Below are 13,190 nucleotides of genomic sequence, written 5' to 3' on the forward strand. Positions count from 1 at the left end.
ATGCAGTGAGTCAGAGGCTTCCACAGTGGCAAGTCTGTTCTCATGTCGAGGCAGAGGTGATTTTTACAGGTAATATACAGTGTCAAAATGTCTTGAAAATGTGGTTAAGGTGCTTGAGGTATCTTGAGTACCAAAAGCAGCACCATAGTTCCCATGCCAGCTTGAAGGGTATTAAGCATGGTTAAAGCGGCTCAAAGATGGATCCAGGTGGTGAAACAGGATTCCAGATGATTGAGTCCTTCTGCTGCAAACCCAATCCAGGGAGCATGATGGGCACCTACCAGGGTTCCTTCACCTCCAGTGACAGGATCCTGGCTGCAGGAAAGGGAGGGGACAGAAAAAGGAGGAAAAACCTAGCAGAAAGCATGATGGTGGGACACTTCTCCATCCCCATGAAATGTCTGCAATCTTCAAAAGGAGTGCAGTGATCAGTTTCCTGGTGTTTTCTTATGTCAGTGCCTGTCTTTGAAGAATGGCTGCTGGTAGACCTTCTGGGGAAGGTTTCTGTGTCCTGTGAGGAGGGGCTTGCCCTTCCTGCTGGAGAATAAAAGGGGAAACATTCTGGCTATTAATCCACATGGCTGTAGGTGAGACAGGCAGACCAGAGACCAGTTCACATCAGTTGTGTCATAGTGAAGCCATGTTCACAGACCTGAAATTGATGTGATATCAAATCACTGTGGCTTAATAAAAAAGGATCTTCCGGTGGGCAGGAGCCCAGCCCGCTTCACTGCTGTTCCGCTCACTACAAGAGAAGCGTATTACCCTTCCAAAGGGTAAGGCGATCAAAACCATCAGCATACATATTTACCTTGCCCTCACCTCTGGGAAGGTATCCTGAGCTTCCTGGAGAAAATCGAAGCTCTTTAACACCATTATTTGTCACCAGCAGCGCCATGCCACACGAGGAGCAGCTAAAATGGCGGCCACTAATTTTGTTTACTCGTTGCCTAGCAACCGTTCCTAACGTACCGCATTCCCCATTCACCTAGCGCTACTATTTCCTGGCACGGGCCTCGCCAGAAGGCACAAGCCGGCACTCCCTCTAAAGGCACTCTTCAAATGCACAAGATTGTCGGCCCCTATGGGCCGTGGCCCACCTATTCTGCCAAATCTCTACTACCCATGCTCCTCCAAACTATGACTGACTTAAAATCAGCTGCTGCACTCCACTGGACTCTGGCACTGCACAGCCCGACTGGTGCCCTTTGTTCCCAGAACATTCCTCTCCATTCCCCCACACTATATTGTGTGGACACCATATATGCTGATTGCAGGGAATCGCAAACATATATATTATCCATCCGGTGCTGTGTAGTCCGCCGGCACCATACAAACTGCTTGATTCGAATAACTTAATGTAATGGTTAACAGCGACAATGCAAAATGCTTTCCTTAGTAATGTTGACCTAACCTGAGCTCTGTTACAGCTTATCATATATGTATGTGTCAGTATGCACGACATACTCCTCCCTAGTACACCATTGAGTATTATACTTAGCCTTATAGCTAGCAGAGGCGCATTGATTGGCACACTGCAATGGCCCTAGATACACATAGGGTTTTGCTTTTCTGATGCTGAGTCAAGCATGAGCCTTGCATAAGCCACTCCTCTGACTCTGTAGCATGTATTGTGTATCCACCGCACTGAGCCCAGAACTTTGCTTCATTTTACCTTAGCTATTGTGCTACTCACTGTCTGATTCCTGAATCCATTACAGCCTGGAATCCAGTATTAACTTGTATGCCTGAATGCCATTTCCACAAGTTTTTCTAGCTATGACAGGTTTCACAAACCGCAACTTAAGGTTAATGTACCTAATATTACGACTGCTAACCCAAACTAGCTTTCATAAGAAGGAACACCCACACCCATCTCTTCCAATGGATACCTTACCTAGAATGCATACGCCCTGTACAGCAGGAGCCTTCATTCAGGTAGGAATTGGCCTAGCCTGCATACAATGTGACCGTCATCACCCTATCCCTTGCCCTATCCCCTTCCTCAACACTACAACACCATTCCCAGACTCCCACATCTGTCCCAAAACTCCCTTACCCCTTAATGACTGGACATAGCCATACGACCACACTAATGCCTACCTATGTCTACCAACTACTCTCCCCCCAGACTTACGAACAAGAGCACTCTGCCTATCTACACGGAGAGCTCAGAGATACCCCCTTTCCATTTCAGGCTATCTACACCCTGCAAGTAGTTACAACAAAATTGAGATTTTAAAACTTCGACCCAGTAGCGCACCACATGCCTCACGCTCGGCTGTGGGGCTCCTCAGAAAACGTAGACTATCCTCACAGTCATTCCAACAACCCAATAAGCCACACATTTCAAGCATGCATTACCAAAAAAAGCTCAGGGTCCATAGCACCCTAAATATAGCACCTACCCGACAGGGCAATACCAATCTGATCAGCGTTAAAGAACCTCTTGTCGGCACCTCTACCAAGCCATTGACTCACACCGCATAAGTTAACAACCTATCAGAAGGCCACCCCACATCTAAAAACGTGGTCACTCTTAATGACACCTTACTTAAAGGAGCACTTATCAATATTCAATATGTTCAATTGGGTCTGAAAATCAGTCACAGAGTGGAGAACCTGACTCTAAACTCTCTGACGAGGAGGACGGAGGACGGAGACCAGGCCGAGGGATCAAAAGAGGAACAGGAGCAACATAATAAACAAGGTCTTCTCCGAAAAAGACTCTAAAGGTTAGATTCTCGAAAGACTGCAGAGCTGTTGAATCAACCGACTCAACTAAAGAAAAGATTTCAAGCACTAGTGGCCAGACAAATGAGAACCATGATGAAACCAAAAAGGACGATCTCAACTCAGAGCAACTGTTAATAGAAGAGTATAAAATCTGGAATCAGAATAGACATGGTAAACTGGAAAGGAAGGATGCAGCTCAAAGATCGAGCGGGAGACACGTAACACAAGAGAAAGACAGCATTAGAATAATGAGGGTGGTTGAGAATTGTGACAACAGGTCTCCCTCGCGTTTGAGGGTGGTTGAGAATTGTGACAACAGATCTCCCTCGTGTTTGAGGGTGGGTGAGAATTGTGACAACAGGTCCCCCTCTTGTTTTCTGCTAGAAAGGGTCTTAAACATCAAAGACAACTTGATCCTCAACTGTACCAATATTATGAGACTCATTGGGTCAGTCGAGGAATTCAAGAAAATACAATCGAAGGATATACTGTTAATTGAATTTCCAGAGGACAAGCACCTAGATAGAGCTCTGATCTATATAACGGACCACAGCATTAAAGACACTTTCATAAAAGAAGGTCATACGCTCCTCACCATGGCCTTTTGGCTAAAAGAAAGAGAAATACCGTCTCCCACATCAACATTTGTATTCGAAGAGGATCGTCATCGCTCTGTCCAAACGGTACATGGGAAGTCTACAAGCCTGAGAGGCAGGGAGGTCTGTCCGTAGGAATTATTAAGTGAGAAGGCAGCAGCAGGAGAAAGACAAGCGTCACGCTGGGTAGGAACAGATTACCCGGGAAATGACCTACCGCTGTTTAAACAGACTGGAGGGGCACGCCCGGATAGCCCAAGAGAAGACTGGAGCTGGCTAGCGGCTACACTGGCAAGGAAGTCATAATGTCCAAAGTGTGCAGAATCCGTTCTATTCCAGAACTTGACCATCTGTTCTTAGAACACCAGGGGATTTCCACACCTATTTGGGGAAGGGGATTTTGTAATTGAGAAATATGACATATTGTTCCTCAAAGGAGACGTGGCTAAATGAGGAACTAATCCACCAAGAGCTTACACCTTGAAGATATTAAGGGGCATCAGTTGGAGAGAAGACCCACAAAAAAGAAATGTAAACCTGTTGAATGGCAATACAAGGGGTGACATCCCACCAAAAGCAACTTGGAAAAGAGGACCGTACATAAAGATCCTTAACTACATTTTTGCATCAGAGACCCTTTTGGGCCAGATGAGTCACTTGGAAGTGATACTGTGCAACAACAGTGACCACAATTTGTTGGAGATGGTGGGTGGTCATGTCAAAGATACCGGTGGGCAGTTTTCTTACTCGTACAATACTGATACTATTCAGGTAACACCGGGTCTGAACCAGTTAAGAATCTCTTCTACTGCCGTTAGTAATCTAACCACCTCCCTGTTTAATGGCAAAAGCAGGGACGCTTCTGGCAAAATTATATTACCACTTCAATATCCACTGGCTTTTAAAATCTTCCAGGCCAAAGCCGGAAAAGGTTTGAAAAGTGTGTTCACAAGGAAACATGTCTTCAACAAGGACATCAATGAAAATAAAAAGTCCATTAAAAAACTAACTGTGCAACTTAGAAAAGGAACGCTCCCTGACGTAAGAGAAAAGATAAGAAAAGAGAAACAGTCACTTAAAAAATGGTTGAAAATGCATCAGCATCAGCTCTTGCAGGCTGACGGGGAGAGAATGCTAGGTCTGATGGTCAATAAAAACACGGTTGCGATCTGGAAGTTGCTGAACTCTTCAACAGTTTCACAAGACGTGATTATTGAAAACTCAATATCGTCATCTACATGGGAGAACCATTTTGCGGGTTTATTTTCCAACAAGACAAGGGGAAAGACACGAAAAGGTTACACTCTCCAATTTACCCTGGACCTTCGAAGGAGATACCCTAATAAAAAAAGCAAGCTCATCAAGGGAAACGGGCCTGACGGTAAACAAATGCTATTCTGAAGCAACATCCAGAGAATTGGGCCGACTTCATTCTGTCTCTGTTTCAGGAAATTAAAATGACAAAGAAAATACCCACTTCCTGGACCAAGTCAATTGTGGTCCCGATCTACAAAAAGGGCGATAGGTCTGATCCTGCCAACTACAGACCTATCACTCTTTTGGACGTGGTAGGAAAGTTGTTTTCAGCAATACTCCTGAAACATTTGAATGCATGGTCCCAACAATCACATCACCAAGATCACTGGCAGTCCGGCTTTAAAACAGGGACAGGAACCGCCTTAAACCTTTTTTTGATAAACCTGCTGAAATGCAGGGCAAAAGTAACTAATCAAAGCAAGTCTTACATAGTGTCAAATGACCTGGCCCATGCATATGACTCAATAAACAGGAAAACTTGATGGGAAAAGCTGTTAAAATGGGGCTGTCCGACAGATCTGAGAGAATCTCTGGAACTCCTGCATTCTGGAACAACATTAAGAATACGGTTTGATAGGGCAGGAACTCTGTTGAGAGAAATTGGAACATCATCGGGGATAAAACAAGGCTGCAGATTAGCACCAGCTATATTCAATTTTACATATCTGACATTGAGGAAGCATTTGAAGATGTGAGATGCTTCTGCCCAAGGATTGCAGGTATCCAAGTAGGAAGACTACTTTATGCTGACGACCTTCTAATCATGGACCATACTGAAGTGGGTCTGCAGAGACAGTTGACTGCCTTGTTCAAATATGTGGACATCAATACAATAACTATCAATCCGAAGAAGTCTAAAATCATGGTCATAAGAGATGCAAATAGAACTTGCAGAATGAAGAGAAGCTGGAAACTCCAAGGGGCAAAAATACTGGAGGTTTCATCAATGCGAGGAGCGGTTTAGTGAATGGAACAATTGAATGCGTGGAGCGGATGAGTGCATGAAGCGGATGAGTGCATACAGCGGATGGTGCGTAGAGCGGATGGGTGCATAGAGCGAAGGTGTGAGTAGAGCGGATGAGTGCGCTGAGAGGATGAATGCGTTGAGCAGTTGAGTGTCTAGAGTGGATGAGGGCTTAGAGCGGAAAGGTGCTTAGAGCGGAGGAGTGTGTAGAGCGGACAGTGTGATGAGCAGACGAGTGTGTAGAGCGGACGAGTGTGTAGAGTGGACGAGTGTGTAAGAGCAGATGAGTGTGTAAGAGCGGATGAGTATGTAAGTGTGGATGAGTGCGTAAGAGCAGATGGGTGCGCAGAGGGGACAAGTATGCAGAACGGAAGAGTGTGCAGAGCAGACGAGCGTGCAGAGCGGACGAGTGTGTAAAAACAGAGGAATATGTAAAGCAGATGAGCGCATAAGAGCGGATGAGTGTGTAAGACAGAGTAGTGCTTAAGAGCGAAGGAGTGCTCAAACCAGATGAGTGCGTAGGGCGGATGGGTGCGTAGAGCGGATGGGTGCATAGAGCGAATCGGTATGCAAATTGGGTGAGTGCGTAGAGCGGATGAGTGCGTAGAGCAGATGAAGTGCATAGATCGGGCGAGTGAGTAGAGCGGGTGAGTGCGTAGAGTGGATGAATGCGTGAGTGATGAACAGGGATGTATGTGGATGGAATGGGTGATGTTTGTGGATAGAACAGGTGTCTAATATGCATGGAACGGGTGACGTATGTGGATAGAACGGGTGACGTATGTGGATAGAACGGGCAAAATATGTGCATGGAATGGGTGAAGTATGTGGATGGAACGGATGAAGTATGCAGAATATACTGGTGTAATATATGAAAGGTACGGGTGAAATATGTGGAGGGAGCGCATAAATCAACTTGGAATACACGGACCGGATGGGAGTACATGGAACAGATTAGAGTGCATGGAACTAATTGGAGAGCGTGGAATGGGTTGGAGTGCATGAAACAGATCTGAGGGCATGAAACGGATCGAAGTGCACGGAACTGATTGGAGTGCATGGGATGGATTGGAGTGCTTGGAACGGATTGGAGTGCGTGGAACAGATTGGAGTGCATGGAATGGATCGGAGTCCATGGAACAGATTGGAACGCATAGAATTATGCGACATACATGCAATGGTTTAGAGTGTACAGAACATTTGGAAGAGCATGTAAACCATCATATCACATCACCACGCTTACTCTCTTCTTTACACCACCACTCAACTAGAACACAGAGATACTATGACACCATTCGGTATAGCTGTTCTCATACCAACATCCGCCTCATACTCCCCATCACTCTAACTAAACACTGCTGGTTACACACCCTCCAGCCAGGCGTTCTCCTCGGGCTTAACGCAGCCATAATCAGTCTGGATAAACCAGCCAGAATGAACACATACTCCTGAACTCTCACCCACCACACCTAATGCTAAGAAGCAGCTATTACACAAATGCCACACCAGCTGCACACATATACACTGCTCACACGCACCTTTGACGCTTCTCTACTCTCTCTACTTACTTGAACTTCGGTTCCCGAGGACGTTCAACCTACCAGCGCCTTGAGACTATACCAATGGTACATAAGGCACTATATAAATGCAAAGTAACATAACATAACAATGCAGTATTTGGAGCTAACCGTGAACAACATTATGGTGGACTCTCATGGGGTAATGGCCATGAAGTCAAAAGTTAAGAACCTAGCAACCCAGGCTAGAATAATTAATCGCAATTACGGCAAATTGACTCTATTACCCGTCATCAACTTCTATAAACTGAAGGTGACTCCCATTCGGACATATGGCTCTGAAACTCAAATACAACTTGCAGGCTCTCTGTGGCGTCAGGTTGAGGGAGCATGTTGGCAATGTGTCCTGAACATGCCAACTTCTCTCCCGGTTGAAGTGATTAGGAGAGAAATGGGAACAGTGTCATTGTACTCCATCATGGTGTGGAGATCTCTGTCATTGTTGAGGAAATGTTTATAACCCCCCAGGTGACGGTGGGTATGAAGTCTTACATAAGGCTATTTTCTCAAACGGTGAGAAGTCCCTAACCGAATGGAGATCTACATGTGTGGAAATACTAAAAAGCTTAGCAATGAGCAAAGAGCTCCTATTGGAAAAATCTGGATCACCTCAAGAAGAAACTTTATGATTAGGATTGGATAGACACAGGTGAACGGATTCAGATCATGAAAAGTGGTCGAGGGATAACAAAAGACACTAGTAAATGAGGCCAGGTTCCAAGATACTTGACAAAGTTTCCCTCTCCCACCCTGAGACAAGACTTCATGAGGTTCCGTTTTAACTTGTATCCAACAAAAGAAGTTCTTGAGAGACGTAAAACAGCCGCAATGCGAAATTACACATGTCGGCTCTGTAAGGGCATGCCTTGAACATCTAACTACAGAATGTGAGTCACTGAAAGACCTAAGAACGATGTACCTTGGACCTCTGTTTCAACATCCCCAACTCACTCTGGGCAAACTTGTGTCAAGGGAGGAGAAACACAGAGATTTTAGCCTTGCTGGCTTTCGTCAAAAAAATCTTTCCGAGACTGACGGTGGAAGAAGATGAAAGGAAGAGACTCACTGAACTGAGATGAAAAATTGATGGAAATGTAGAGCTTTTATTGGAAGGGTTACTTTTTCTGGCTGTAATTTAATGAAATTTTTTTTTTGTAAATAGCATAAAAAAGTTTAAATGTAAACTATAGGTATGCTAATTAAAAAAAAAACAGAGCACTTATCAACGCAAGATCCATCACTGCCCATGCTCTGGACATCACTCATGTCATCAAAACAAATTACCTCAATTTTATGGCAGTCACAGAAACATGGCTCCATACTGCATCGGGCCCCCACCTTTCACTGGCCTTTCTTGTGGGGTATTGGATATACAGGAAAGATAGAACAACAACAAAAGGAGGTGGGGAAGCCCTAATAGTAAGAACGCCTTGAATATAAGAGTCACAACCAAACTCCCCTTCACTGCAGGTGAAATTCTCTTGCTAAAAATCACCCTTACCCACACTTGTACACTCACTCTACATATTATATACAGGCCCCCAGGCGCCTGGCCACTTTTGAAGATGACATTGCATCTCTTCTAGCGCATAACATGAAACCCCTCTTCAAAGTCATTCATTATGGGTGATTTCAATCTAGGTTTGAACGACCCTATGGACACCCAGGTGGACCTCTTGGCCAACTCTATGAAAGCCCAAGGCTTTTCACAAAGAATTTGCTCACCCACACATCAAAAAACATGGATCCTAATTTGGATAGCAGATACTAATTGCACCACTAACATCCTCTCTAACACCCTTACACCATGGTCTGATCACAACACCATAATTTTCAACATTACTATCACCACTAGAAAGGCCAAACCCTCTATAACAATACCAACACTACCAACCAGAACCATGAAAAACATTAATGGTACAACATGCTACCACTCCTAACACCCTTATTGGACCTGCCGAACGCAGACCTCGACCCTTCGGTACTGGTTAGCAATTACAACAAAATTATTCATGCCGCTATTGATAAAATAGTCCCTCTGAAAATTAGGAAAGCTAAACCTAATGAATACATTAACTCATGGTTCACCCCTGAACTCCACACTATGCGCTTAACCAAAAGACTTGCCAAAAATAATTGGTGCAAGTCCCCAACATCCTCTAACAAAGCCCACTCCCAAACCTTAGCAAGCAACTATAAAAGAAAACCCTTAAAGCTAAAAGTGAGGTTTATAACCAAAGAATTTCTAATGCCCAATCCAAAACCATAGAATTATTCACAATTCTTCGTGAACTCGAGTCGCAGCACCCACCCCTGACCACACCATCAAAAATGAACTATGGTGCGCTAACATCCAAAATGCAGTTAGCTGACAAAGTCTCCCAACTAAAACAAAAAATATCACAAAAGAAATCCAAACTTAACCTCAACCAAACCTGCTCATAATCACTTCCTGCAATGGAACTCTCCAAGGTCAATACATTTACCTTCACAGCAATGCACATCTCTGACACTATAAACATCATCAAAGGCCTAAAATACTCCAGATGCAATGGCGACACTTGCCCTGCAACTTTGATAAAAGAATGTGCAACTGAACTTGCTCCTTTCATTACCACCATTATTAACAGTTCCTTTGCTACAAATTCGGTCCCTGAAAAGACCGAAAAACAGCTTGGGATCTTCCATTACTGAAATAACCCACACTAGATCCCAATATCCCTACTAATTTCCGTCCTATCATCAGCGCACCGTTCCTTTTAAAAATCCTAGACCGTGCAATTTACCTGCAGATACAAACATTCCTAGAATGTAACAACCTTCTAGGCCTAAGACAATCAGGATTCTGACCAGGCCTCGGAACTGAAACAGCTCTTCTAGATTTGAAAACACAAATGGACCAATATATAGACAAAGGTAACCTGTGCATCCTCCTCTTACTTGACCTCTCGGCTGCCTTTGACTTGGTTAACCACGATATCCTATGCCAACATCTTGAGTCCGCTGTCCACTTCTCTCTCGAAGCCATTACATGGATCAAATCCTTTCTTTCTAACCGGACCATGAGGGTCTTCTCAGATACCTCAGCAGCCCCTCTTGTCTCTGTAACTCTGGTGTTCCACAAGATTCATGTGTGTTACCAACACTTTACCATGCATTTACAAAGTTACTATTTGATAACCTTGACAAAATGGGTATCACATACACAAATTACACGGATGATACGCAAATACTCATCCCAATTACCGGTTGTTACGATACAGATTCCAAAGATTTAAATAAAATGATCTGGCAATCCAGGCTTGGATGGCCACTAACGAATTGCGTCTAAATGATCACAAGACTGAGATGATTCTAATTGGAAACAAAACCCAACTTAACAAGCTCCCTCAAAACTATGAATCTTTCAACATCGATGGCAACACTATCATGGTTGCCAACAAAATACAAAACACTTGGGGTCTACATTGACTATTCGGTCAACCTAAATAGACATGTCAACTTCATAGCCTCCTCTGCGGCATACACATCTAAACTGATTAGAGGCAGTAGACCTTTACTTTCCTCACATAACTCCATCACCCTGGCCAGAGTCCTAATGCTTTCTAGATTGACTACTGCAATTCTCTATTTGCAGGAACCAGCATGAGAAACATCAAAAAATTACAAATCGAACAAAACAATGCAATTAGAGCAGCCTTGAATATCCCCTTCAAATATCACATTTCGACTTCCAGGAGGAACATCCATTGGCTCCTAGTCGCTGACAGAATTACATTAAGAATTCTGATGCTCACACAAAAATGTATCGCCAACAATGCACCTGCTTACCTAAATAATTTGATCTGCAAAAATCATTCTAACAGAGCCAGCCGGTCCTACTACACCAAACTGATCTCTATACCTAGATACAGAAAGCAGAAAGCTGGAGGTCTAAGCTTTCCGGTGATTGCACCCAAAATGTGGAATTTACTTCCCTCGCATCTTAGAAATGACACATCCTACTGGTCTTTCGGGAAAAACCTAAACACTTCACCATTTAGGTCCAACCTCTTTGAGCAGTCACCTGACCACACAGTTCCATAGCCAAGACTGACGACTCCACTATAACCATGACAAATAAGTAACAAACTGAACCAATGCAACCTAGCTTCCTAGTGAATGTATGTGTTAGTATGTAACTGACCATATCATTACCATGTAACAAATGATGTCATTATGTAACCGTCTGATCTCATGACTATGTAAATGTAAAATATGTACTAAATGTATGTGCTATGGTACAACTGACCATATCACTACCATGTAACACATGATGTCATTATGTAACCGTCTGATCTCATGACTATGTAAAACGTATCCTTCAAGTTATTGTAACCAACTCCTTAAGTCACAGCACCTAACGGCCTTTGGGCTGCGTGTGCTTTATAAATGTACAAATAAATAAATAAAATAAATAAATTGATGAGTCAAAACATTCCCCATGTCAAACCAGGCATGGCTTGTATGTACAGATGTACATGCTACAGATCTACATGAACAATGCGCAAGTATATGCGGGGAGATGCCCCGCAAACCCCCCCCCCATATTTCCCTTACCTACAAATACTTGCAGTTAAAAACACAGCAAAAGGTTCTGCGTTTTCCCATTCAAAATGTCTCTAGGCAGAGTGATTGTGTGATATGCATGCCACCAGACTGCCTAGATTACACAATCATCAAAAGGTATTTCTGAGGTGGAGATCATTTAAATGCCACCTCTGCCTGTAGGAACGCGGTTTCCTAGCAGCTTACACATGTGACCTTTCACCTTGGACAACATGACATCTGGCCTATACATCTGGGCTCACAAGACCAACATTAACATTGAAGTGTGTGTGTACAGGAGAAATAAGCAGTGTCGTATGAGAAATGGTCAGACCACATTTAAGCATGTTTGGACTATGACAATCTTAAAACAAATCTTTGTTGATTCTTTTAAGTCCAATTAAATTACATAATGGAACTTCAGGCTTACATGTATGTGTGTATAAAGGAGACCTAACTACTTTATATCCCTCCTTTCACCCTAACTCTACCCTTAATATGATATTCTTCTAATTGTATTCATAATATTGAATCATTTTACTGTATCCCCTTGTACAGTACTCTGTCGCTACCAATCTGGGTTTGCTCTATAATAAACCTTATATATACATTCAACAAATACTTTTGGTTTGATGAAATTGTACAAGACAAGCAGCTCTGTGCAGACTGCCTAGCCAGAATCCTCTGCCGTCTGTGTGGGGGTAAATGACAAGTAAGAATGCCTAAAAAAAACATCTGTCTGCAATGGTTCCTGCCTGCAATTGTTGTTCAAGAGAGGAAGAGAGAGAGAGAGAGAGAGAAAGAGAGAGAGAGAGAGAGAGGGAGAGAGAGAGAGAGAGAAAGAGAGAGAGAGAGAGAGAGAGAGAGAGAGAGAGAATGAGAAAGAGAAAGAGAGTGTCTGAATGTGCATGGACTGTGTACTCATGGGTTCTACCAAACATCCGTCCCAGTCAACATTCATGAAGTATCAAGCATATGGCCACATGTATTCACTATGCACACCTCTTACTTTCATATCTCCTTTGGCTTTAACTATCACTTCTTTGCTGATGATATTCAGATTGTCTCATCCTTCCCCACCTTCAACCTTGCAGTCTCTAAACACATAATCGACTTTCTATTTGCCATGCACCACTGGATTGCTCTACACTGCCTCATGCTCAACTCATCAATGAAGGAAGTAATCTTTCTCCCTGCCTCCAACACCAACCCTGCTCTCTCCTAGGCCAACTTTATTCACCCAAACTCTCCTCAGCCTCCTCAACCCTGCCTGAAACCTTATACTTCTCTTTGAAAGCAAAATTCCTTCCAGTTTATTATAGCAACTCCTGCCGAAGCCAGTATCTACCTCCTGAAGGTTCAAAAAATATGCCCTCACCTCATGCAGGTGCTCAGCAAACTGGACTACTGCAT

This window comes from Ambystoma mexicanum, chromosome 8 (assembly GCF_040938575.1).
Source record: "Ambystoma mexicanum isolate Mex_15411 chromosome 8, UKY_AmexF1_1, whole genome shotgun sequence".
NCBI lineage: Eukaryota > Metazoa > Chordata > Amphibia > Caudata > Ambystomatidae > Ambystoma > Ambystoma mexicanum.